The following is a 23,420-nucleotide window of genomic DNA, read 5'->3' on the forward strand; positions in this document are numbered from 1 at the left end:
ACAATCTGTCCACAGCCTGGTCCTTCAGCGTCCACCCACCTTGTAGAGGTATGCAAAGGTTATCCGGACTGGTTCACAATTCATGTCCAGTGCTGGGAGGAAAGAAAACACAAACCTGTGTGGATAACTCCAGAAGCAGTGCAATTTACAGGGCTGTTCAGTGCTTCAGATTCAAGGGCTTTGGAGTATGCTGGGGTTATTGTTACCTTTATTATCAGAGTACAGCATGTGTACAATGAGATTGGCTGAGCCTCCCTTCGTGCACCCCCCTCCCCCCAACACAACTCACAGAGAGGACAGAAGTCCCTAATCCAATCCCAATCTTATTACACTGGGTGACCTTGTTGCACAACACGCCGGCCCTGCAAGTCTATCATACTATGTTGACATGAAGTTATTTTCCATTCAGAAGTCTGACAGCACACAGGTAGAAACTGTTCTTCAGCCTGCTGGTGCAGCTGGCTATGCTTCTATGTCTCCTACCCGATGATAGGAGAGTGAAGAACTGCTGACTGGGATGTGAGAATTTTCCTCATTCTTCTAAGGTGGTGAGCCCTAGTGATGTCGTTTAGTGGTATCAGGGAACAGCCCACAATGTTTTTTTGCTATACTCACCACCCTCTAATAATGTCTTTCCACCCACGGCTGTCAAGCCAGCATAATGTATGAGGATGCTTTCTATTGTGGACCGATAAAAGGAAGTCATCAGTAGTTATTCTATTTTATTCTTTCGCAAGCCCCTAAGGAAATGGAGTCTCTGTTGGGCCTATCTGGCCACCTGGGTTGTGCTGATTTTCCAACACTTCACTGAGGTAGATTCCCTGGAATTTAAAGGAGGAAACTCTCTCCACACAGCCCCCCTGGATGTAAAGGGGGGCAGGTTCCTCTCTCTTCTTCCAGAAGTCTAACACCATCTCCATCTCAACCGTAGCAAGTGTTCACATTCATTGCTCACTTCCAAACACATTTTTGCCTTTGAATCTGAAGCACTGCAGAACCCCTACAACTGAGCTCTATGTCCAGACCAAGCATGAGGTTTGTAAAAAGAGATCGGTGTTCTCCCATATGTTGCAAACACGAAACAGCTATAATGTTTTTTTAGAGATGAAATTGCATGCCGGATTTCTATAATGGGTGGGGATGGGTTATGTTAAATTTCATTAAAACTGGTGCAGAGATTTTGAGCGACAGTACAGTCCTTTACTTTAAAAAAAAAAAGAGTTGTAGCCTCCTGAAAAAAAAAAGACCACCAATAATAGTTTCTATCGTGGGGAAGGCCTGTGACACATTTTAGGTTGCTTGCTTAAAGAAAGGTTTGAGCAGGGAAATCCTATTTGTAAAAAAAAGAAGATACTTCTCCCTGAATGAATGGGTGGGGAAACAGTTTCTTTGATCAAAAAAGACATATCAGAGGGAAATTTCATGGTTTTGATGTGAAATAAACCACAAATCAACTAAAGCATATTTGAGGGTAGGTAATCACATAACCAACCTGGGCATGTCTAGGGGAAAAATAAAACAAAAACTCATGGACCAAATTATAAAGTTAGAGGTTCTCACCTCTCTGCTTTATCTCTCCCATGAAAGCACTAATACTGACCTGACTGTTTAAAGGCAGGTCTTCTCCTTGTACCTTTCTCTGTCATGTAAAATGATGATTTCTCCTGCAATTCCTAAAGCTACTATAGGCTGCTTTTGTTTTGTTTGTTTTTTGCAGTAAACTAAAGCTCCAGATGAAGATATCAAGACTGGGGATTTGTGGAGGCCCAGAATGAAAAGTGCTTAGTTGCAAAGGAGAGCAACTAAGATGATTAAAGGCCTGGAGACTAAAACATATTTTAGTCTCCTCCAGTTGCAGGATTTGGGTTTGGCTAGTCTAGGGAAAAGGAGGACTTGGGGGACATGATAGCAGTATTCCAGTATTTGATGGGCTGCCACAAAGAGGACCGGGATCAACTTATTTTCCAAAGCACCTGTAGGCAGGACAAGAAACCATGGACAGACTCTAATCAAGGAAAGAAGCAAACTGGAACTAAGGATGAAACTTCCTAACAGTGAGGACAATTAACCAGTGGGACAGCTTGAGAAGTGCTTCATCACTGGAAGTTTTTAAGAGACTGGGCAGTCACTTGTCTGAAATGGTATAGGATCACCTGCTTGACCAAGGGGGTGGACTAGAAGACCTCAAAGGTCCCTTCCAGCTCTCTTCTGATTCTGATCCATTTGCCTATGGGAAATGAAAATGTGTTCCTTATTGCTCTACTCAGATATGGGACCCATAATTTGGCTGAGTCCAGTGCCTTTTTGGAATGGAGCCAATGCTGCTGTCAAAGCATTAAAAGTACATAGAAGACCCCATTCTCCAGTCTAGTCAATTCATTCTTTCTTTAGAAAAGAAGCAGCTCAGATGAAGTTTTGGGGAGTCCAGAGATACAAACTGCATGAATAGCAGGAAAGTAAGATGCGATCATGACTTAATGGTCAGTTTCTCTGTTTGGTTAAACCAGATGCAGCAAGAACGGCACATGGCCACAACAGAAACGGTTAAACAAAATACAGACGTAAAGGAAGATCTGTTTCACTGTCCCCTGGGTAGGTTGCCTAATATAGTAGCCCTATTTTTAAATGGCAATAATCAACTATCTGAAATGTTCCTTGATCTCTAATGGCATTTGCTCAACAATCTGCTTGGCTTCCTGAGAACTAGGCAGAACCCTCTGGGCACAGAGCCAGAAGGTGTTCTTTCCCAGGTGTATTCAGTTAGGAGGATACTGCTTCATTAAGCTGCACTAATTTGCTCCACCCCTTGTTGTATTTTACAATCCATAGAGAACACAAACATTTTAGCTGACACCTGATCAGGCTATAAATAGAAGGGCTGCTGCAGCTGTTCTTGTCTTGCAGCTGTACTGATGGAAATAAGCTACTGTGGAGCTGATGGCTTTGCTGAAGGGAGGCAGATTCTTAAAGATTCCTAGCCTAAAGAAATGGTACCTCTGGTTTCACCTGTTTAATTTAGTATTCTTCAACAAGGTCCCAACATGGGACTTCTTGGTGGAAGGAATGATCCCTGCTGTGTTTTGTTGTTCCGGGGAAGCTCTTTGACCACAGCTTATTGGACACCCAAACTCTGCCACCTCACTGAGCTGATATCTAAACGAAATAGTGGCAGTGATCAGACTTTGAATCAGAGTTAGATGCAATGTTGGGTTCTCAGTATATTGCTAAATGTCATTTCCTAGCATATCTAGCTAGCATAGTAAAAAAGGGAAAGGTAATGGGGGCTCCATTCCAATGACATCTGGAGGGCCAGAGCATATGATAGGGAGATGGTTTCTTCAGGCAGGTTACATTTTGGATCTATTTTTCTATTTGTGCTTGTTATCCCTAGTTATCGTTCATTCTGCCCTCCTTTACTGACACTTAGATTCAAACACACCTTGAAACAAAATTCCTACTTGGCTTTAGCTCTCCTGATTGTGCCTATGATTGCAATATCCAATAACTTATTGATGACAACACTTGCATGGCCCCTTAAAAATCTTTGGCTACTTATTTCTGCAGATTAGCTTATAATTATTAGTATGTTGGGTCCTCTTTTTTCCCCTCTTTAGCAGCTGCATTAGGAACTAAGCCCTGAACATTTAGGCCACTTGCAAACTCAGCTTTTGAATACCAACCATTACATTTTCCTATAAGTTGTACAATCCTATACATATCCACTTAAAGCTAAGTCTCACTCAGATCCACCAGGAAAACAACTAAACCTAAAACGAATCTGACTTTTTCCAAGGTACAAAATGTTTCATTCTGAGAATTGGTAATATTTCTGAATATCTTTGGCCAGCAATGCAATATGTCATTCATCATGTTACATCTCCTTTATTGAAGTTGCCATAGCTGTATTCGTTGTACTTGTACAATGACAATAAAGTTCTTCTAAGTTCTAAAATCATTTTATGCCTGATCTAGTCTTCTGTTGTGCAACCATTCTGTTTTTCAAGCAATGTACTTGCAATCCCATTTTGGGCAAACAGCTGAGTTTCATGCTGTTGGAATGATGTCAAAGCCTGCAATCTCCTCCCTGTATATCATTTCAACACCAGCAATGGTAATTTCCAGGTGAGATTGCAGCTACTGTCACCGAATGACCCAAATCGCATTAGGAGAGTTTGATCTCCACACATCCTGGTTAATGGGTTACCAAAAGGAAACATGTACGAGTGAGAGAGATTTACCAAAGCTTGTATTGCTGCCTCCTCTCCTTTGGCAATAGAAGTCAGAAATTTCTCTAGTGAATAGAAAATTGCATAGTGTCTCTAAAAAAAAAAAGAACTGATGCACACTCCAACTATTTAAGAGTATCATTTTTGATTCTCCTGAATAATACAACATTATCTGAAAAATAAAATATAGCTTTTGATGGTGCTTGAGATGGTTGCTTAAAATGAATGACTCAGTCATTCTACGTGATTTATACATGATCCATAATAGTAAATTAAAATAGGTGGGCATTGAAAGCAAATTCAAATTAAGTGCCTAGAAACTTTAACAAATAGTATGTAACATTTTCTGGATGGTAGAAAACTATTAGAAATACAATATGCTTTAATGATAATATTTTTAATTCTGTTCTTTATTTCAGGGATGAAGATAGAAGGAAAACAAGATATAGGAAAAAGATATAGTTGTGTATCGTTGAGTTTAGGAGTCATAATACCAGAGCTTAATCAAATATCTAAGTAACACAGCTAGAAGCTCTCCTTAATATTATTATCACTAAATAAGGTGATAATGGAGAAGGAGGATTACTTGGAGTGACAAAATTTTAGGATATATTGGCTGGGTAGAGATTCCATAGATTCCCTCTTTGGAACTAGAGACTAGTTCAACCTTCAATCCTTTGCCGAATACAGAAACCCAATGCATCTCTCATATAGTTGCCCAGCAGGGGTGGGATTCAAATTTTTTAGCAGATTCTGTGGGCATGGCTAGGTGAGAGTGGCTAGGTGGACATGGCCATGTGACTGGGTGGGTGTGGCTTCTTTTTGTAGCACCCCACATGCTCCATTTTTTTTTTGCCTCCTGGGTCTCAGGGAAGCCTTCTGGGCGAAGCAGTAAGAAGTGAGGGGGATACCGGCAAGCTGATCATTGGGAGGAAAAAAAAAAAAGAGAAATATCTTAAGGAGTGACTGGGGAGGGGAGAATGCAGTCAGTGATGTCGGGCATGCACACGATGTCGGGCATGTGCGATAAGGACTGACTGAGGGGAGAGGAGGGGAGGGCAGAGAGGGGCAGGACCAGCCAGGGGCACGATTTGCCAGTTCTCTGAACTGCACAGAATCGTAACAATTGGTTCTATAGAACCAGTCCAAAGTGGTAGAATTCCACCCCTAGTTGCCCAGCCTTTACCTGCATCTGTTTAGCACCTCCTTGGTAACTGATCGGTTTGCCTATGCTGAGGGTAAAGCTTGAATCCAACTCTTGTACAAAGTAGTATTCATAAATGTTCTACTGCCAGTTTTCATTATCAAGGAGAAAAAGGAAGGCTGGAAGGCTCAGCCTTCTAGATGAAAAGAGTGGCAGAATGAACCATCCTTTCAGGCAAGCTGGAGCAAGAACAAATAGAATTGCCTTGCAGCATAGCTTGCAGCGCTTTTGATGGGGTGGTGCGCTTGCTCTTCTAATTATGTGTTCATTATGGTTTGTTGCAGACGATCAAGTCTTTTGCAGCATTCCCCTATGTTCTGGCACAAGTCTGGAAAATACTGACTCATAGGCATTATCCGTCTTGCCCAGGATCCAGGACAATTTCATACTGGGTGTATATAATTTCCAGGAATGCAATACTACAAAGCATTGTTATTGTTGAGTTATCTTCCAGCCCAGCCTCTTGGCTCTCTCAGCCAATTGCAATAAATAGTAGTGTCTTAAAATAATAATAAAAAGTTTACTCTATGTATCACCTTCTTTCAGCTGCTTGGGTTTCCTACAGAGTTATCATTTTGGACCAATTGCAAAGAGTAGCATATACTGTACATAGCCTCAATATTTTGTAGAGAAAGAAGGCAATTCTTGAGTTTTTGAAACCCCTATTAACCAGCCTTGAAACAACCTGCATTGGCTACCTGTTTATTTCAGAGCTTAGTATATAAAATCCTTATTTATCATCCTCAAACAAATGAAGATCTCCTGGAAGAATTGTTTTACCTGAACCTGTTCTGTTCTTGGTCCAGTACCTGCTGATACTGTACTGTCTTCCATTGGTTTTGGAGTGCTAGTATGCTCAGAGTTGGACACCTTGACACTTCCATTTTAATTTCCCACTATGTAATTAAAAGAACATATGGATCAAAATCAGTAAAAGTGACAGGAAGAGATGTGTCAAAAGTATAGAAAAGCTAGGCCATTACATGCTTGGGAAATGAGGATAGAGGGGGTTAGAACTACAAGTAAATAAATATGGCAGTCAAGAGTTTGATGCGTGTGGGTGAAAGTAATAGCACTTAGATGAGAGGTGGTATTCAGCAGGTTCTGACCAGTTCTGGAGAACTGGTAGCAGAAATTTTGAATAGTTCGGAGAACCGGCAAATACCACCTCTGACTGGCCCCACCCCCATCTATTCTCTGCCTCCCGAGTCCCAGCTGATTGGCTGGGTCTCCTTTGGTTGCCCTGCACAGGAGAATGGAGCTGGAAAGCAGGTTGGTGGGGTGGGGAGGGAATGGGGATTTTGCAGTAACTTTCCCCCAGGAGTGGGGTGGGAATGGAGATTTTACAGTATCCTTCCGCTGCCATGTCCACCAAGCCACACCACACCCACCAAGGCATGCCCACAGAACCTATAGTAAAAGAATTTTGAACCCCACCACTGACTTAGACTTATATACCACCCCATAGTGCTTTACAGCACTCTCTGGGAAGTTTACAATGTAGGCATTATTTGCACATTCCCCCTAACCATCTGGGTCCTCAGTTTACCGACCTCAGAAGGATTGAAGGTTTAGTCAACCTTGAGCCCCACCAGGATCAAACTCCAGACTGTGGGCAGAGTTAGTACACAATACTGCACTCTAACCAATGTGCCACCATGACTACTATCATATCAGTGACTCTTATCCTAATATCAGTGGAGACATGGAAAGGCAGGGGAAGAGAGTGCCCATTGAAAGAGTGATTAGCTGGGCAGGAACAGAACCAATAGAACTATCATATTTAGAAAAGAGAGGGTATCAACCCCAAGCTTTCCCACCTTTTGGCTCTGCTAGCTGAGAAGGACATTTATGAATCTACCAATGACAAGGAAGTCAAGCTGGGGAAGACTCATGATTGGTGCAACTAGATCGTTTTCTTCTTTTTGAATAAACTCTGCACCTTAGGGCTGTGGCGAATGGGAACCCAAAGGGTTTGTGATGGAGAGCAATGAACAAGTACAAGGAAATTGCAACCAAACATAAAAAATAATTACCTTCATTTGTTACAATGCCTTAGGCTCAACCAATAGAGGGACCAGAACACACAGTAGCTGCTTTTTTGAAGTTAAAAATGTATATGCAATAACATGCATATACATTTATTTAGAAATAAGATCACATATTACCTTCCTATTTCCCTAGAAGTGATACAAATATTTTTGATAGTATTCTGTTCTTCATGCTTCAAGTTGCCTTCTGTTCTTGTTTTGAAGCTGTGGGTTTTGTATGTTTAGTTGATTTATTTGGAAAACCACTGCAAAGAAGGAAAAACTTCCTGACTATCTCAGTAGCCAACCAATCACTGCTGCAGCGAGCCTGTTTTGATGCCAGATTGGAAATAGGAGTGTCATTTGGTTTTGATTGAGATTGGGGTTGTGTCAAATTTTATTTCTATATGAATTATTATGAGTGAATTTCCATTGTCAACTATTACAGTGGCTGATTTACTTTCCATAAAAAAGTCTATCTTTCAATTTCTTCTCCCTCTCACTTAGACATAAAGTTGAAGAGATAGTATTAAGGATCACATGAAACTGATTCAGCAGATTATCAACCTTAGAATTTGGTAAGTACTGACTCAGCTAGCAATCAATCCTGGGTTCAGGAGAAGTCAGTTGATGAGGATCCTGATTCCAGCCAATTCTTTTTAGAAAGAGTATTGAGAAGATGATTTGCCTATAGCTCCAGAAGTAGATTATTTGGACCCCTTCCATTCAGAACTCGGACCTGGTCATAGTATCAAGAAAAGTATTGATCATTCTGGGCAGGTTGGCAGGCTTGAGATGAGGGTTGATGTAGGAGATTGGGAGTGGGAGGCACACACTACAATGGTTCCCATTTTTCTGGAGCTGATTTCAATTAGTTGGGGCTGGGGTGGGTATGGAGCCCTGCTTTGCAGTGAGGAATGACTAAAGAGATCTACTCTTTCCCTGGTGATAGAGAATCAGTTGAGAGGAATTTTGATATCAAAGTGTTTTTCTATGGAGGAGGCAGGAAATCTCATCAAAGAGAAGCCTAGATTAAGATACCTCACAGTCCCAGGCAGGATGGGAGAAGAGAAGAAAGATGTTCAGGGTAGCTACATCCCAGCATTTCTCAGGATAGATCTAGTTAGACGATTATAGCCTTAGTTTGGCAAGATTTTGTCCATTAAGTGTAAACAATAAAGGATTGGACTTAATTGGATTTGTCTGTGTTGTTTTGAGCTTGACACTCCACTCCTATTTAACATCTAGATCAGGGCTGTCAAACTCCTGGTCCATGGGTCAAATGCATCACGTGCTGGCCATGCGCACAACCAGTTTAGCAAAGCGGGGGGAAGTCCCAATGCGACACGTGACACCGCCATGATGATGTAAGTTTGACACCCCCGATCCAGATGAAGCTGCTGGGTTAAGTCATAAATAAGCATGTAGTACGATATCATAAGTCTGTTAATTATAGGATAACCTTTGTCTAATTATTTCTGCCATCATGTAAGATTAGGGAGGGTAGGCATGATCTAGAATTCACCAATTAAACAGACATCCAGAGCTGGGCCTTCTCTTTCACTGCTCCCATCTTCTGGAATACCCATCCCTCCAGAAAAGTTGACTGGCTCCATTCTTGTCTTTCTTTAGAAAAGCACTAAAAACCCACTTTTTCAGTTACTTTTAAGAAATGATAATATATCTGTTATCTTTAACATAGAATTTTAGACTTTTACTCAGTACATTTTACCATGAACCAGTAATCTGTAATTACAAAACTGATGAAAATTGAAAACATCACAGCCATGTTGGCTGAATGCCTTTGAAAAATATTCTCAACAATTAATGATGAACTCTTGGTTTGCTATCACTGCTTCTACCTTCTATTGCAATATAGCAGTAGAGGATAAACATGTTCTTTGTGTCAATACTCCTATAGTATTAAGAGGACTTGGAGTTCTTATCGGTAATGTTCAAGGACAGCAAATTAACAAAACAGCCCAGCGGCCTATGTAGAGATGGGATCCAAACACTTTCATTAATAGCCCAAGCTTATGGCTTTGAAGCACTGTGCATTCTTGCTAAATAAAAGGAAAATAATATAAAAAGCATACATGCTTTTAGCTGAAAAGGACTTTGCTGGTAGCTTTTACTTCATCATTTTACCTCACCATAGCCCATATGATGAGGTAACTGAGGGTGAGGTACTGTGTAGCATTAAAGAGGCAAGATATAGAGTTTGAACACTTTTGCAAGGGTGATTTTTCTTTTTTAAAGCATCTCACATGAGCCAATGTTGACCTTTATCTACCCCTTGCCAAGATATGGCTCTGACTGTCATGGGATCATTACAAGAGTCATTGAAACTCATGTGAGTTCTGACTTCCCAATCCCTTTTTCACCTAGCCTCTTGTAACAAGTCCTAGCCACAAAATGAGATTGGTAATTCACCCCCTGCTTCAAAGCAAGACATTGAAACCAACAACATTACCAAAAGAATCTTGACATTCAAAATCAACCTGGGGATGTAATCCTCTTTCCTGCCCCCACTACCCCAAAAGAGAAACCAGGAACATTAACTGAATTGCTCAATTGGGAATATTTCTAGAGAAGTTAGTTCTCTCCTCGTGGTTGTCATCTATTTGTTTATAATGTTCTAAAACTAAGTGGCACTTTCAAACTGAAGCTGAACGGTGTTCTTCCCTTAGAATGGATTTCAGTACTTATGTTGCTAATGAGCTACACCACCACCATTGCACCTGCCCTATAAAACATCCTCCCCCTCCCCAAAGATAGCCCTACTGTTTTTTGGGAGGCCCTACTGGTTTTATCCCGGGTACTGGGGCTGGGATGTTGGTTATGGGAGCTCTAGCATATTAGGTAGTGTTTGTTTTTCTTTTGTTGGATTTTGTGGAATGCATTTGTTTTTATTCTGTTTGTTTTGCTACCTGGACTTTCATTGGATAAATGGCCTATAAATTCATTAAATAAAGAAATGACCTTTAATTAGAGCAATTAGATTTTTCCTGCTTTATAAGCAGAGAGGAACCTTGCTATCCTTGAAATAGCATTCAGGCGTAAGATGTTTGAATATTTGCTTCTGTGTAGTAATTATTACCATGTTTCCCCATAAATAAGACCTAACTGGAAAATAAGCCCTAATGAGTCTTTTGGAGCAAAAGTTAATATAAGACTGAATCTTATTTTCAGGGAAACACATTAGTAACAACGTACCTTCCTTCTTTCCTGGAGGGAATTTATTCTTGCTCATATAATGCTCATTAAATACAGTATACTGATACAGCAAGTTCAGGACCCATTCTCAGGAGGTGTGTATGAGAGAATTGCCCATGTCACTGGATGGTTCATATCCGAATTACATTTCAGTGTTAGAATTATTAAACAGACTGATACTGTTCATTCAAGTTGTGTTCAGTCTTTTCAGTTTTCCAGCACAGTCCAGTTCATTGGATCATTGGACCAAAAAAAATTGAAAAAACAATTCCATTACTTTAAGAGTTGTAGAGATAAAAATGGGAGTAAGGAAAGTACTCTTCTTCCTTTACTCCCTTCCCAAGCAGTGTTGTTGAACTGCGGCAATTTTAAGATATCTGAACTTCAACTCCCAGAATTCCCCAGCCAGCATCAATTCTAGAAGTCAAGTCCACACTTCTTTAAAATGTCATAGTTAAGAAACACTGCTCTAGAGTGTTAAGGCGTAATTCTCATCTGCCATTTTAGCACTTTTGATCCAAAAAACACTCATAGGTCAGGATCTCTGATGGTCACCCAGAAATATATTTATTTGAATAAAACTGTGCCTTCATCGGGCAAGGAGGGCTAAGATTCCTAATTTTTACTCTAAATCTAAATCAGGCTTCAATTCAAAGATACATTTAACTTTAACAGTAAAATTTTCAGCAGCACCAACCCACATATTTTAATATGTCGGGCCCATGTCACAAATGAGGAAATTCTACAGAGGAGTCATTCAAGAACTGTCTCAGAGTGGCAGAACAAAGAATGTGCTTTGCTAGACAGGTGTTCCACACGAGTGAGCAACCTCTAGCAAAGACTGCAATCAATTGGATACCACTCGATGGTCAGAAAAAAAGAGGAAGGCCATAGAAAATCTGGCACCAAACATTTCAGGAAGATCTGAAAAAACATCCACCTAAATAGAAAGATGCAGAGACTGTAGCTGTGGACCTAGAATAATGGATATGCTTCTAGCCCTGATGTGCTTGGCACAGGATGTGAGAGACCAAGCCACAACATATAGAAGGCAGGATTTGTCTAAGTTTATAGCCAGTACATCTATCTTGCCTTGATGTTTTCTTTCTGGTGCACTCAATATGGGAGCATACAGCACACAATCAAACATGGATTTATATATTTGGCATTATCTGCTTTTTATGTTATTTTTAGAACATTTTAATATTTGAAGTATGTTCTCATCTCCCCATGGATTTCAATTATTGGATGACTTAGAAAATAAATGGATAAATAGATCAATGAATCAATTGCCTTTGAAACTGCTTTTCCTAAAAAAAAATAGAATAATAAAATCTTTTAGGAATGCACTTCCTTAATCAGCAAACCAAAGTCAGAATCAAATTAATACTAAATTAGAGAGCACCAAAACATTACCATGATATCAACATCATGGTACAGCTTGTGACTTAAAGGTTTTACCCTTTTTATGACATGAGAGATTCACAAGTGAATCATTGGACCTAATTTCCTGTGTTGTGTCTGCAGTGTATGCAAGTTACTATATTTTATCTGGATTGGCTAATCTTTCTTGAGGAAGTCTCAAGAAGGCAGAAGATTCCTCAGAAAAGCAGTATATTTTAAGCATCGTAGGGTGAGCCAACATGCTTCCTTTTACAGAGAGACTCTCCCACTTCTGCGAGGTTAATTGCCTAAACTCTTGTATATCAGTATACTGGTATGTTGGAAGTACAGAATAGGCACTGGTAAGTGGTCCTTAATATTAAACATGCTTCTGATTGGTGGTTTATACCAGGAAGAAAGAGGAGTTCAAGACATTGCTGTCTATCAAGGTAGCACACAGGCACAGCTTTACCTTTGCTGAGAGGAAATGGCATTCTGGGAGACTGACCCTGTTGGGTATATGGATACACCAACTAGGTTTGGGTGAATAAATATATGAACCAAGGTTTAAGTGTTTGTAGCTTTAAGCACAAAACTGCAATGTAATTAGATAATTAAGGGTGCGGTTGCAAGCAGCAATATAAGGCAGTAAGAGAAACGTAACACTTCCTGGTTCCTGGTCACTGGTCCCTGGTTTCTCTGATCTCTGCTGCCTGCTGTTTACTCCTGTTTGAGACGTCTGCTTGTTAATGCTTGTTGGCTACTGTACTGAACAAAAGGACTGTTTACTTGGTGAGCTGGTATCCTGTGCATACTCAGCATTGTCTTCGAGAGAAAGGTATCGGGAGGAGAAGATGTACAAGCAGATAAGGACATTGTACTGACTAGTTTAATGGACTAGGTTACTGGATGGATATATTGGATAATGACATATGGACTGAATGACACTGCTTAAACTCTGAATGAATTAAATTACTATTTAAAACTACAAACAGTGTTTTTGTCTCCAGTGTGTGTATACTCTTGGGCCCAGCCTCTCTCTCATTTGGCTGCCTGGCTTGACTGCTGCTGTGCACTCTGCTTGGGGGTTTGTCCCCAAACACTAACATTGGTTATGGGCCCAGCAGTGAGCACAGTCTAACTAACCAGGTTATAGCAGTGAGAGTTTTGGGGTGAGTTGCACATTACTGTACAAACTGTTTGTTGAATAGTTATTTATCTGTAGAGCAATGGCACAAGTAAATTTGGCAAGTCTGTCCATGATATCCAGACTAGATGGAACAAACTATGTTTCATGGTCAATGAAATGTAGTTTACTTCTACGAAGAGAAGGTTTGTGGGACATAATAAAAAACCCACCAGATGTATCTAACTTAGATCCTAATGTTGAAGAGGATGCCAAAAAGATACAAGACTATGAACGAAAGAATGAGCAGGCTTTATGCATCATAGGTCTGACTCTCTCAGACCAGCAACTGATCCATATCCGTGGAGTGGAAAATGCTGCAAACTGCTGGGAGAATCTCAGGAAGATTTATGTTTGGGACAGTGTAGGAGCTCAGAGTGAACGTGACCAGCTGAGAGAAGAAGAGAAATTATCTTCAAGGCTTGAAAGAAACCAGCTATGTAAAGTAAAGCACCCGGAAGAAGAGAATTTATCTTCGACGGCATACACAATTAAAAAGTGTTTTAATTGTGGAGGCAGAGGACATTTGGCAAGATTCTGCAGAAAAGAAAAAAGCCAGAATGTAAAAAAGCCAAAGAAATCCTTTGAACTAGCCACGTTTAGCAACTGTGATGTGAAGAATGATATATGGGTGGTGGACAGTGGTGCATCCCACTGCATCACGAGAGATAAGACAAAGTTTATAAAAATGTCTACAAGCTCTCAACATATATCACTCGCGAATGGTTGGAACCTCAAGGCCAAGGGTGAAGGTATTGCATACTGTCCATGTTTAAACCAGAATATAAAAATGTTGTATGTACCACAGTTAAAGATGAACTTACTTTCTGTAAGAGTATTAGATAAACTAGGTTATGTAGTTACATTTAAGGATAATAAGTGCATACTGGAGAAAGATAACAAAAGGGTAACTGCAGCTTTAAATGGAGCATTGTATGTCTTACATGATAGTATGAAAGGGGAGGCACAGACTGTATTTAACAATATAAAGCCTCATAATGAATGTATCCATTTATTGCATAGGCGTTTGGGGCATGTAAATTTTAAAATGCTAAAACGTACAGTAGAGCTATCTGATGGAATAAGGTTAAAACCCTGTGATAAATATTTGCGTTGTAATGTCTGCTGTGAAGATAAGAGTAAAATAATGCCTGCAAATAGGCTAAATGGTTTTAAAACTAAAGAACCTTTAGAAGTAGTATTTGCAGACATTATAGGTCCAAAGAAACCCAGTATGGGGGGTGCTCGATATATACTGAGCATTATGGACCATTACTCTAGATATGGGTTTTGCTACCTAATGAAAAGCAAAACTGAAACATATCAACATTTCTTCAACTGGTTAAAGTTTGCAGAAAGAAAGACTAAACGGCAACTGATAACCCTGGTGACAGATAATGGTACGGAATTTGTTAACAGCAAATTCCAGAATAGATTAAAGGTAGCTGGAATAGAGCACAAGAAATCTGCACCATACAGACCACAACACAACGCATTTATAGAGAGAAGAGGCCAAACACTACAGGCAATGGTTAGAACAATGTTAACTGATTCTGGATTACCTGATTTTGTGTGGGGGGAGGCTGCAATGTGTGCCAATAACATATTGAACAACGTTGTTAACTCAACTACTGGTGAAATACCATTCACCATGTGGCATGGCAGGAAGCCTGATCTGAGTTACCTGCACACATTTGGTGCACCAGCATGGGTGCATATCCCTACACAACTCAGGCGTAAAGGGCAACACAGAGCTAAACAATTTTTCTTCGTTGGTTACGAAGCAAACCATAGGGCATATAGATTTTGGGAGAAAGGCACATCTAAGGTGTTATGTAGTGCTAATGCCCAATTTCTAGAGCACGTAGGATGGGATAAGTTAGAACAGGATAACAATAAAGAAGTGATTATTGAATCCTATAGAAATCCCATTAAGTATCCCTGTAACTTTAAGAAAAAAGTAAAGAGAGAAGTACAGGAAGAGATAGTGCCCATAAAGGAAGAAATAGCTGAGCAAGATGAGGAACCTGAACAGGTAGTAATTCAAAAAAGTCCTCATACAAGCCCTGTAATTCCCAGAAGAACTACACGTATATCTAGACCGCCTGATAGATACCAGGCTAATACAGTGTGCCAGGTTAATAAAGTTCCATATACTGTGGATGAGATAAAAAAGTATCCTTCTAAAGATAAGGAAAGTTGGTATGCAGCAATGAATAAGGAATTGAAATCCTTGAAGGATATGAAAGTATATGAAAATGTGAGATTACCTGGTGATATAAAACCCATTGGCTGCAAATGGATTTTTAAGATAAAAACTGATAAGGATGGAAATATAATCCATAAGGCAAGATTAGTAGCCCAAGGTTTTAGACAAAGTGCCAATGCTATGATGAAGTATTTGCACCTAGTCTTAAAGCAGCAACATTGAGGGCAGCTTTAGTGTGGGCAGCAAGCAAGAAATATATAGTTAACCATTTAGATGTGGAAACTGCTTACTTGCACGCCCCACTAAGACATACTGTATATATGAAAAAGCCTAGTGGATTTAAAGGTGAAAATAATAATGATTGTTGGTTGTTAAAGAAGAGCCTCTATGGTCTTAAACAATCAGGCTATGAATGGAACCAGTATATTGTAAAGGAACTGAACAATATAGGGTTTAAAGCTGGTTTAGCCGATCCATGTCTATTTAAAAGGGAGACAAATGGGAAAATATCATTATTATTGTTATTCACTGACGATATTGCCTTGATTACTGAGACTAATGATGAAGCAAATAAAATAATAGCATCATTAGGTAAGAAAATAAAAATCAAGCAATTAGGGGAGATAAAGAAATATCTAGGTTTGAATATACTGAAAACACAGAAAGGTTTTAAGATATCTCAGGAAGATAAGATATCTAAATTGCTAATAGATTATAAGATGGAACTTTGTAAGCCTGCAAAGACTCCAATGAGTCAGGATATTTGCAAAATGGATGCTCAAAGTCCCAAATTTGATAAGGTATTATATCAATCTTTGATTGGTAGCTTATCATACATTAGCAATTGGTCAAGGCCAGATATAGCTTATAGTATTAATCAACTGGCACGACATAATAATGATCCACTTCAATGTCATTGGATAGCATTAAAGAGGATTTTAAGATATCTTAAAGGAACATTACACCATGCACTGTATCTAGAACCAAGAGGTGATCTAATACTGAGTGCTTATGCAGATGCTAGTTTTGCATCAGAAAGAGACACAAGAAAGTTGACTTCAGGAACAGCCATAATGCTGGGTAAGACATTAATAGGTTGGAAGTCAATTAGACAACAGCATATAAGTTTGTCTACTATGGAGGCAGAATTCTCCTGTTTATCACTATTATGTACTGAATTAATTATGTATAAACAAATGTTGAATGATATGGGTATAACTGTAAATTATCCTATAATTGTACATGAAGATAATCAGGCAGCAATTCAAATGGCCACAAATATTGCAGTAAAAACTAGGAGCAAGCATACAGATTTAAGGTATCTAAACGTTAGACAATCTGTACAGAGTAAAATGATACAGTTGGAGTACTGCATGTCGGAGGACAATATAGCTGATAATTTTACTAAAGCCCAAGGTGCCATTAAGCACCTAGAGAGTTGTGAAAAGTATGGATTTAAATTGTAAAGGTATTATATATTTATATCACCCAAAAGGGGAGAATGTTGGGTATATGGATACACCAACTAGGTTTGGGTGAATAAATATATGAACCAAGGTTTAAGTGTTTGTAGCTTTAAGCACAAAACTGCAATGTAATTAGATAATTAAGGGTGCGGTTGCAAGCAGCAATATAAGGCAGTAAGAGAAACGTAACACTTCCTGGTTCCTGGTCACTGGTCCCTGGTTTCTCTGATCTCTGCTGCCTGCTGTTTACTCCTGTTTGAGACGTCTGCTTGTTAATGCTTGTTGGCTAATGTACTGAACAAAAGGACTGTTTACTTGGTGAGCTGGTATCCTGTGCATACTCAGCGTTGTCTTCGAGAGAAAGGTATCGGGAGGAGAAGATGTACAAGCAGATAAGGACATTGTACTGACTAGTTTAATGGACTAGGTTACTGGATGGATATATTGGATAATGACATATGGACTGAATGACACTGCTTAAACTCTGAATGAATTAAATTACTATTTAAAACTACAAACAGTGTTTTTGTCTCCAGTGTGTGTATACTCTTGGGCCCAGCCTCTCTCTCATTTGGCTGCCTGGCTTGACTGCTGCTGTGCACTCTGCTTGGGGGTTTGTCCCCAAACACTAACAGACCCCAGCTAGGACTTTAGAAAAGGGACATCTGAAGATTAAAAAAAAAAGTGAAAAAACTTAAAAGTATTCATGACAAGCACTTAATCATGATAGTAAAAATTAAAACCCTGCTCATGTTGAGTGTTTTATTTGAAATGGCACTGATTGTAATCTCAGGCAAAACCTTGTATGACTGACAAAGAACAGTCAAAAGGTTCATACGGAATAGTGAAAAAAAAATGAGAGAGAGTACGGTTTAAAATTTTGTGAGATTGAAAAGGGGTGGTGCTTAATGGACCTGTAAAAAAGATTTTAAAGTTTGATACAAATGCATTAATTCAGAAGATTTTAAAGTTTAAAATACAAGTGAAACCAGTTGCTAAAATGGCTTGAAAAAGGTTGTGGAGCTTTGTCTTGTATCCGTCAGCTACACAACATTATTGTATGCTCAAAAGATTGGATACTACCCACAATGGAGGAATGGTGTTGAAGATGATGGAACTTGCATAGATGGCTAAATTAACTGATTTCATTAGAGAAAAGACAATATGTACGTTTATGGATGACTGGGAATCCCTTGCAGAAATTTTGTATTAAATGGGGGGAAATGAACTTATGATGTGTGGTGATAATGATTAGAAAAAGTGTGGGTTTTTAATAAGCATAAGAGAAGGATATAACCGTAATCATACTTGTATTTGCTACAAAGGAAAGAGATGCTTCTTTCTTTTGGCACTTTTTCCTCTTTCTGTCTTTGTTCTTTTTATTTTGCATTAGTTTCTGTTAATTTCTATATGTTCTTTAATACAGAGAGAGGGAGAGGGAGGGAGGGAGGGAGGGAGATAGTTTGCAGTCAGCAGTTGGGGAAGAAATGGAAAGGAAAGGGAGAACATATTGCTAAAAATATTTCTATAATGTTTTCATTTTTTTATGCTTGATATTTCCAATAATGTTTTTATGTATGTTTTCTTCATGCTCAGTAGTACAGTAGGTTTTTTTGTGTGCTAGTCAGTTATTAGTCAATGTAGGCTTTGCTTTTCCTTTGCATTTCATTATTCTAATAATAAAAGTATCTCTTTCTTTATAAAAAAAAATAGAAAAATCTGGAATGGCACAATTGCCTGTGGTTGAAATTTATCCACATAATGCATATTACCTCAGTATGCCCACCTATGTTTTCGTATTTATGAACATCTGCTGGCCAGGTTCATAAAGACATGATAAAATCTGTAGTGAGGATAATAAAATAAAGTTGCCTTCCTCCTCTCCCAAATATTACAAATAATCAGTCTATATTTGATCTTATCACAATTAGGCAAGTTTAGGTAACATTCAAAGACAATGCCTGGGCTTCCATATCATCCCACCCCTGCAAATATCCAGTTATTGAGGATAGCCTGAGTGTTGTGTTTCTAGCTTACAACCCTAGCCTTTAGGAGGAGACTGATGGAACAGTCTCCACATTTCCCAATCCAATTCTCAGACTCTTTTAAGTGTTAATACTTTGAACACTTGTCTAGTTTTAAACTATGTCTAGATGTGATGCTGGCTTTTGAGATTAAAGCATCCCCAACAGAGGGCAGCCTAATCTCTGCTGAATACCTACAGAGAAGTTATCATCTCTCTGGGTTCCACTCTCAAAAGTTTTTTTTTCCTATCGTTTAGTTGGAATTTCTTCTATTTAAATCCTTTACTCCATGTTGTGCATTCCAAAGACAAGAAAGTAAGTCTTGACCTCTCGTGTAACAACTTTTCAGATATTTGAGAAGTGCTACCATTTGCTCCCTCAATCTTCTCAAATTCCATGTGTCAATTCCTTTCCTCCCAATACCCGGGCTTCCAGAACTGTTCCTCAGAGCTATCCCCCATTTTCTGAGCACCAGAAAACCATATGGATATAAAAAATTTTCTCCCCACTGCCAATACCTTTCCTACATGAGACTGATGAATTTCAAGGGTTTTGTTTTGCTCTCCTCCTACCAAAGGTCACCATTGGCAGAAGTCCTATTACTCAGAATAAAAAAGTTGGAAGGGATCTTGAAGGTCTTCTAGCCCAACCCTCTGCTCCAACAGGAGATCCTGTACCATTCCAGAGAAGTGGATATCCAGTCTCTTCTTAAAAGCCCCCAGTGATGGAGCACTGTTCTTAGTGTGGGATGGAGTTAGGACTGAGGAGAATGTGGGCTTTAAAGGATAGATATAGACTGGCAAGTTTATTTTAGACGTATGTCAAAACTTCTGTGGGAGTTTTGCCCAATTAACCAAGGGGGTTGGGGGCTGCCTGCACTAACCTAAAATAGGAGTGAGGCTGACCTATATGTTAGGAGTCACCAGATGGCCACACCAACAGAATACCTGGGAAAGTGGGATAAAAAGGAAAATGCTATTTTAAGACCAGAACAGCTGAACGTATCTTAAATTTGCCTCAGGTATGTGCTGAGCATCAGAGGAAGGCAACACCATGAGGGCAAAGGCAATGAAAAAAAGCTTTTGAGTATTTGTTTCAGGGTTACATGAAGAAATAGTCTTCTGGACAACATTCTGTGTTTCTGTTTCTTAGAATCTTTTAAAAATGTGGACCCTTGAACTGGATACAGAGAAGCAGAATAAGTGGAATAATTATTTCCAATCGTAGGGGAGTGTAGCACTGCTCTTAGCACCCTAGATGACAATTTCTATCAACTGTAATCTGCATGGCCAGTAATAAGGATTATTGCAGTTGTAGTCCAAAACTGCTGAAGTACTAGGTTGTCTAACTCTGTAATATCTTAGTCACATTGTTTACCATAGCATGCTATGTATGGGTCGGTGGAGAGAGGAGCAGTCAGAAATTTATGAAGAAATAAGTCTTCTCAAACTTGAATAAAGGTAGTCCTCGACTTATGACCAATATTGAGCCCAAAATTTATGTTGTTAAGTGAGTCATTTGCTAAGTGAGTTTTGCCCTGTTTTACAACTTTTCTTGCCAGAGTTGTTAAGTGAATCACTGCAGTCGATACCAGTAACCTGGTTGTTAAGTGAATCTGGTGTCAGGATGCCGGCAGTTACTCCAATTAAATCATGAGCCTTGAGCCACACTTCCAGAACTAAAAAAGATTTATTTGAAGGTAACATTCTATGTCTGATATTTACCTGGGTGTAGTCAACTCTGAGATACATAATTCACTGTCACCCTTGATCCTGCTTTCCCCCCACCCCTCTGGGTATATCATCCAATGAAAAACGTCCATAGCTAAGAGTCATCAAACATGCTCTCCAATTAGATTTTTGCACCAGCAGAAGCTTCAGTCATCTAATCAATCTTTGAAGAAAATATGAATGGAATGTACTTTCGATTCCACACTGCCACTGGCTCTTTGAAACTCCCCTCCTTCTTTCTGTTGTCAACTATAAAATGTGTGTACAAAATGTTTTATGAGTTGACATCTGGCTTCCCTGTTGATCTTGCTTGTCAGAAGATTGCAAAAGGGGGCCACATGACCCCGGGATACAGCAAAGGTCATAAGTATGAACCAGTTGGTAAGCATCTGAATTCTGATCACATGACCACGGGGATGCTGCAAAAGTTGTAACTCTGCAAAACAATCACAAGTCACCTTTTTTCAGTGCCGTTGTAACTTTGACTAAAGTCACTAAACGAACTCTTGTAAGTCAAGGACTACCTGTACTCAGTGAGCAAAGGCTCAGGACAACCCTGCGTGTGAGACTTCTTCTCAATAGAGGACTACGGAGTTCATCACACAGTAGTTAAAAATGTAGGTGGACTGAAAACAATTCTTCCAAAGATGGTTAGACCGATAAGGAAAGCCAGCACAGATCCTTTGGCTAACACTTTATTTCCCAAGCAGTGTATCCTTTATAGCGTTGTCTCCTCCTCCAGTGCTAGGCTTCCAGCAAAAATAATCCTCATTTTGGCATGAAAATAGTGTTTTCATTCAAGTCATGGGCTATTTTGTTTGAAAACTTCACTTGTGAACTGGTTTTGCATGTTCTTACATGCAGTCTTGCAGAAGCCATGCAGGGAAGATCTGTACTAGAATCCCTGAGTCCTCACATTCTAGCCATTATTTGACCACTCCAATCCAATGTGATTTCCCAGGGTTTTCTACTGCAGGGGTACCCAAACCTGGCAACTTTAAGACTTGTGGACTTCAACTCCAGCGTAACTGGCTGGAGAATTCTGGGAGTTGAAGTTCACAAGTCTTAATGTTGCTACATCTGGAGATCTTTGTTCTACAGGGTTGAGAGAGGAGGGAGGAGAGACAGGGAATTATGAATCTGGCATCGTCGGATTGACCATCAGGAGACCTGTTTTGGTGAGAAATCCAGGTGTGAAACCATGTAAGTAACAAGAAATGGCATCTGGGTTTTGTCTCTTAGCATACCAATGATACCTCACCCCATGATGACAGATGAGCTCGCCCACTGGCCTCATGTAGATGTTAAAGAGGAGAGGGGAGAGCACTGTACTCTGAGGCACCCCACATAATAGAGGCTGAGGATGGGACTCTCCTACCATTCATCACCAACTGGAATCTGTTCTGAAGATACTAGCCAGCAAAAGATTGTATCGCCCATCCCCAGTCCTCTAAATTGGTCTAGATGGGTACCATGGTTGATAGTGTGAAAAGCCACCAAGAGGTCAAGTAAGGCAAGGATGGATGCACAGTCCTACCTCATTCACAGGAATCCAAAAGCATAACGAATGCCATTTCCACCTCACATCTGGAAAAAGAACCAAATAATCTACTTCCTCCAGGTCCCTCTGAAGTGATTGCGTTACCACCTTCTCTTCCAACTTCCACTAGAATAGTAGGTGAGATTGTTCAGTATGGAAGGATACAGTGAGGTTTTCTTGAGGAAGGAACAAACCAAGGCCTCCTTAGGAGGTAAAGGAACAACCTCCACCCCACTCAAAGAAGAATTGCTAGAATCCACTCACATTAATACACACACACACACACACACAGAGCCACGTCAACAAGCCAGGAGAAATCCAAAGAGTAGGGGGCTGAGCCCACAGTTCTGAGGACTTTGTCCACTTTTTCAGGTTCAACAGGTTCAAACAGTTCCCAAATAACTGGGCAAGTCACACTTGACTCAACCCACACATCTCTTCTGGGCCTTTGACAAGCGCAGTGTCCATTCTGGAATGAATCTGAGTGACTCTATCCAACAGAAGGTGTGCAAATTCCTCTGCACATCTCTGGAAGAGGTTCTCCATACCCTCTTTAACCAAGAGGGCCCATATCAATCAAAACAGGACTGTGGAGCAGCAATTTGAGGATGTAATGAGGTTGGAGAAGTAGGCCTTAATCGTGGCTCTAATCTAGGTTTGGTTGGATTTGCCCTTTGTTGAATGCCAGCAAGGCTCTAGGTGCCTCCTCTTCTGTTTCATCTCACCCAATGCTTCCATTCCCTATAGGGAGTGTCAGACGAGAGAGCATAAGCACAATTCTGTCCAAGTCCTCAGCTATCTCCTTATCCCAAGTGGCAACCAAGGTTTCCAAGGTCTGTGCAACAGACCAACATGGACAACTACTCCCAGTGCCTCTGAGACCTTCCCAAATCCAGTAGTCGCCAGGGGTAAACCACTCTAATAGGGTCCAGCCTCCCTGAAGTGGATAGTGGCTTTAAAGAATCCCATAGAAATCAGGCATGATCCAACCATGACAAGGGTTGGAAAGATCCCCCAATTTTCAATCACATTGCCACTGCTCTTGACAGGAACATCAAAACTGGGGAGTGACCAGTGTCCTGAGATGGGCTCTGGATGGTGTGGATTCTCAGCTGTCATGGAAGCCATGAACTCCCAAGCCACTTCAGAGCCTAGTCCAGAGGTGGGTATTCAGCAGGTTCTGACCAGGTTCTGGAGAACCGGTAG

General features: G+C 40.1%; 1 long non-coding RNA gene across 1 annotated transcript in view; it reads left to right on the forward strand.

Annotated features, from left to right (window-relative positions):
• The window catches only part of LOC148126839 (uncharacterized), a 400,892-nt gene that overhangs the window by 214,205 nt on the left and 163,267 nt on the right, over positions 1-23,420 (forward strand). The window lies entirely within an intron of this gene.

The sequence above is a fragment of the Pseudonaja textilis genome, chromosome 2, assembly GCF_049901715.1.
Source record: "Pseudonaja textilis isolate UNSWEBS1 chromosome 2, rPseTex1.2, whole genome shotgun sequence".
Lineage (NCBI taxonomy): Eukaryota > Metazoa > Chordata > Lepidosauria > Squamata > Elapidae > Pseudonaja > Pseudonaja textilis.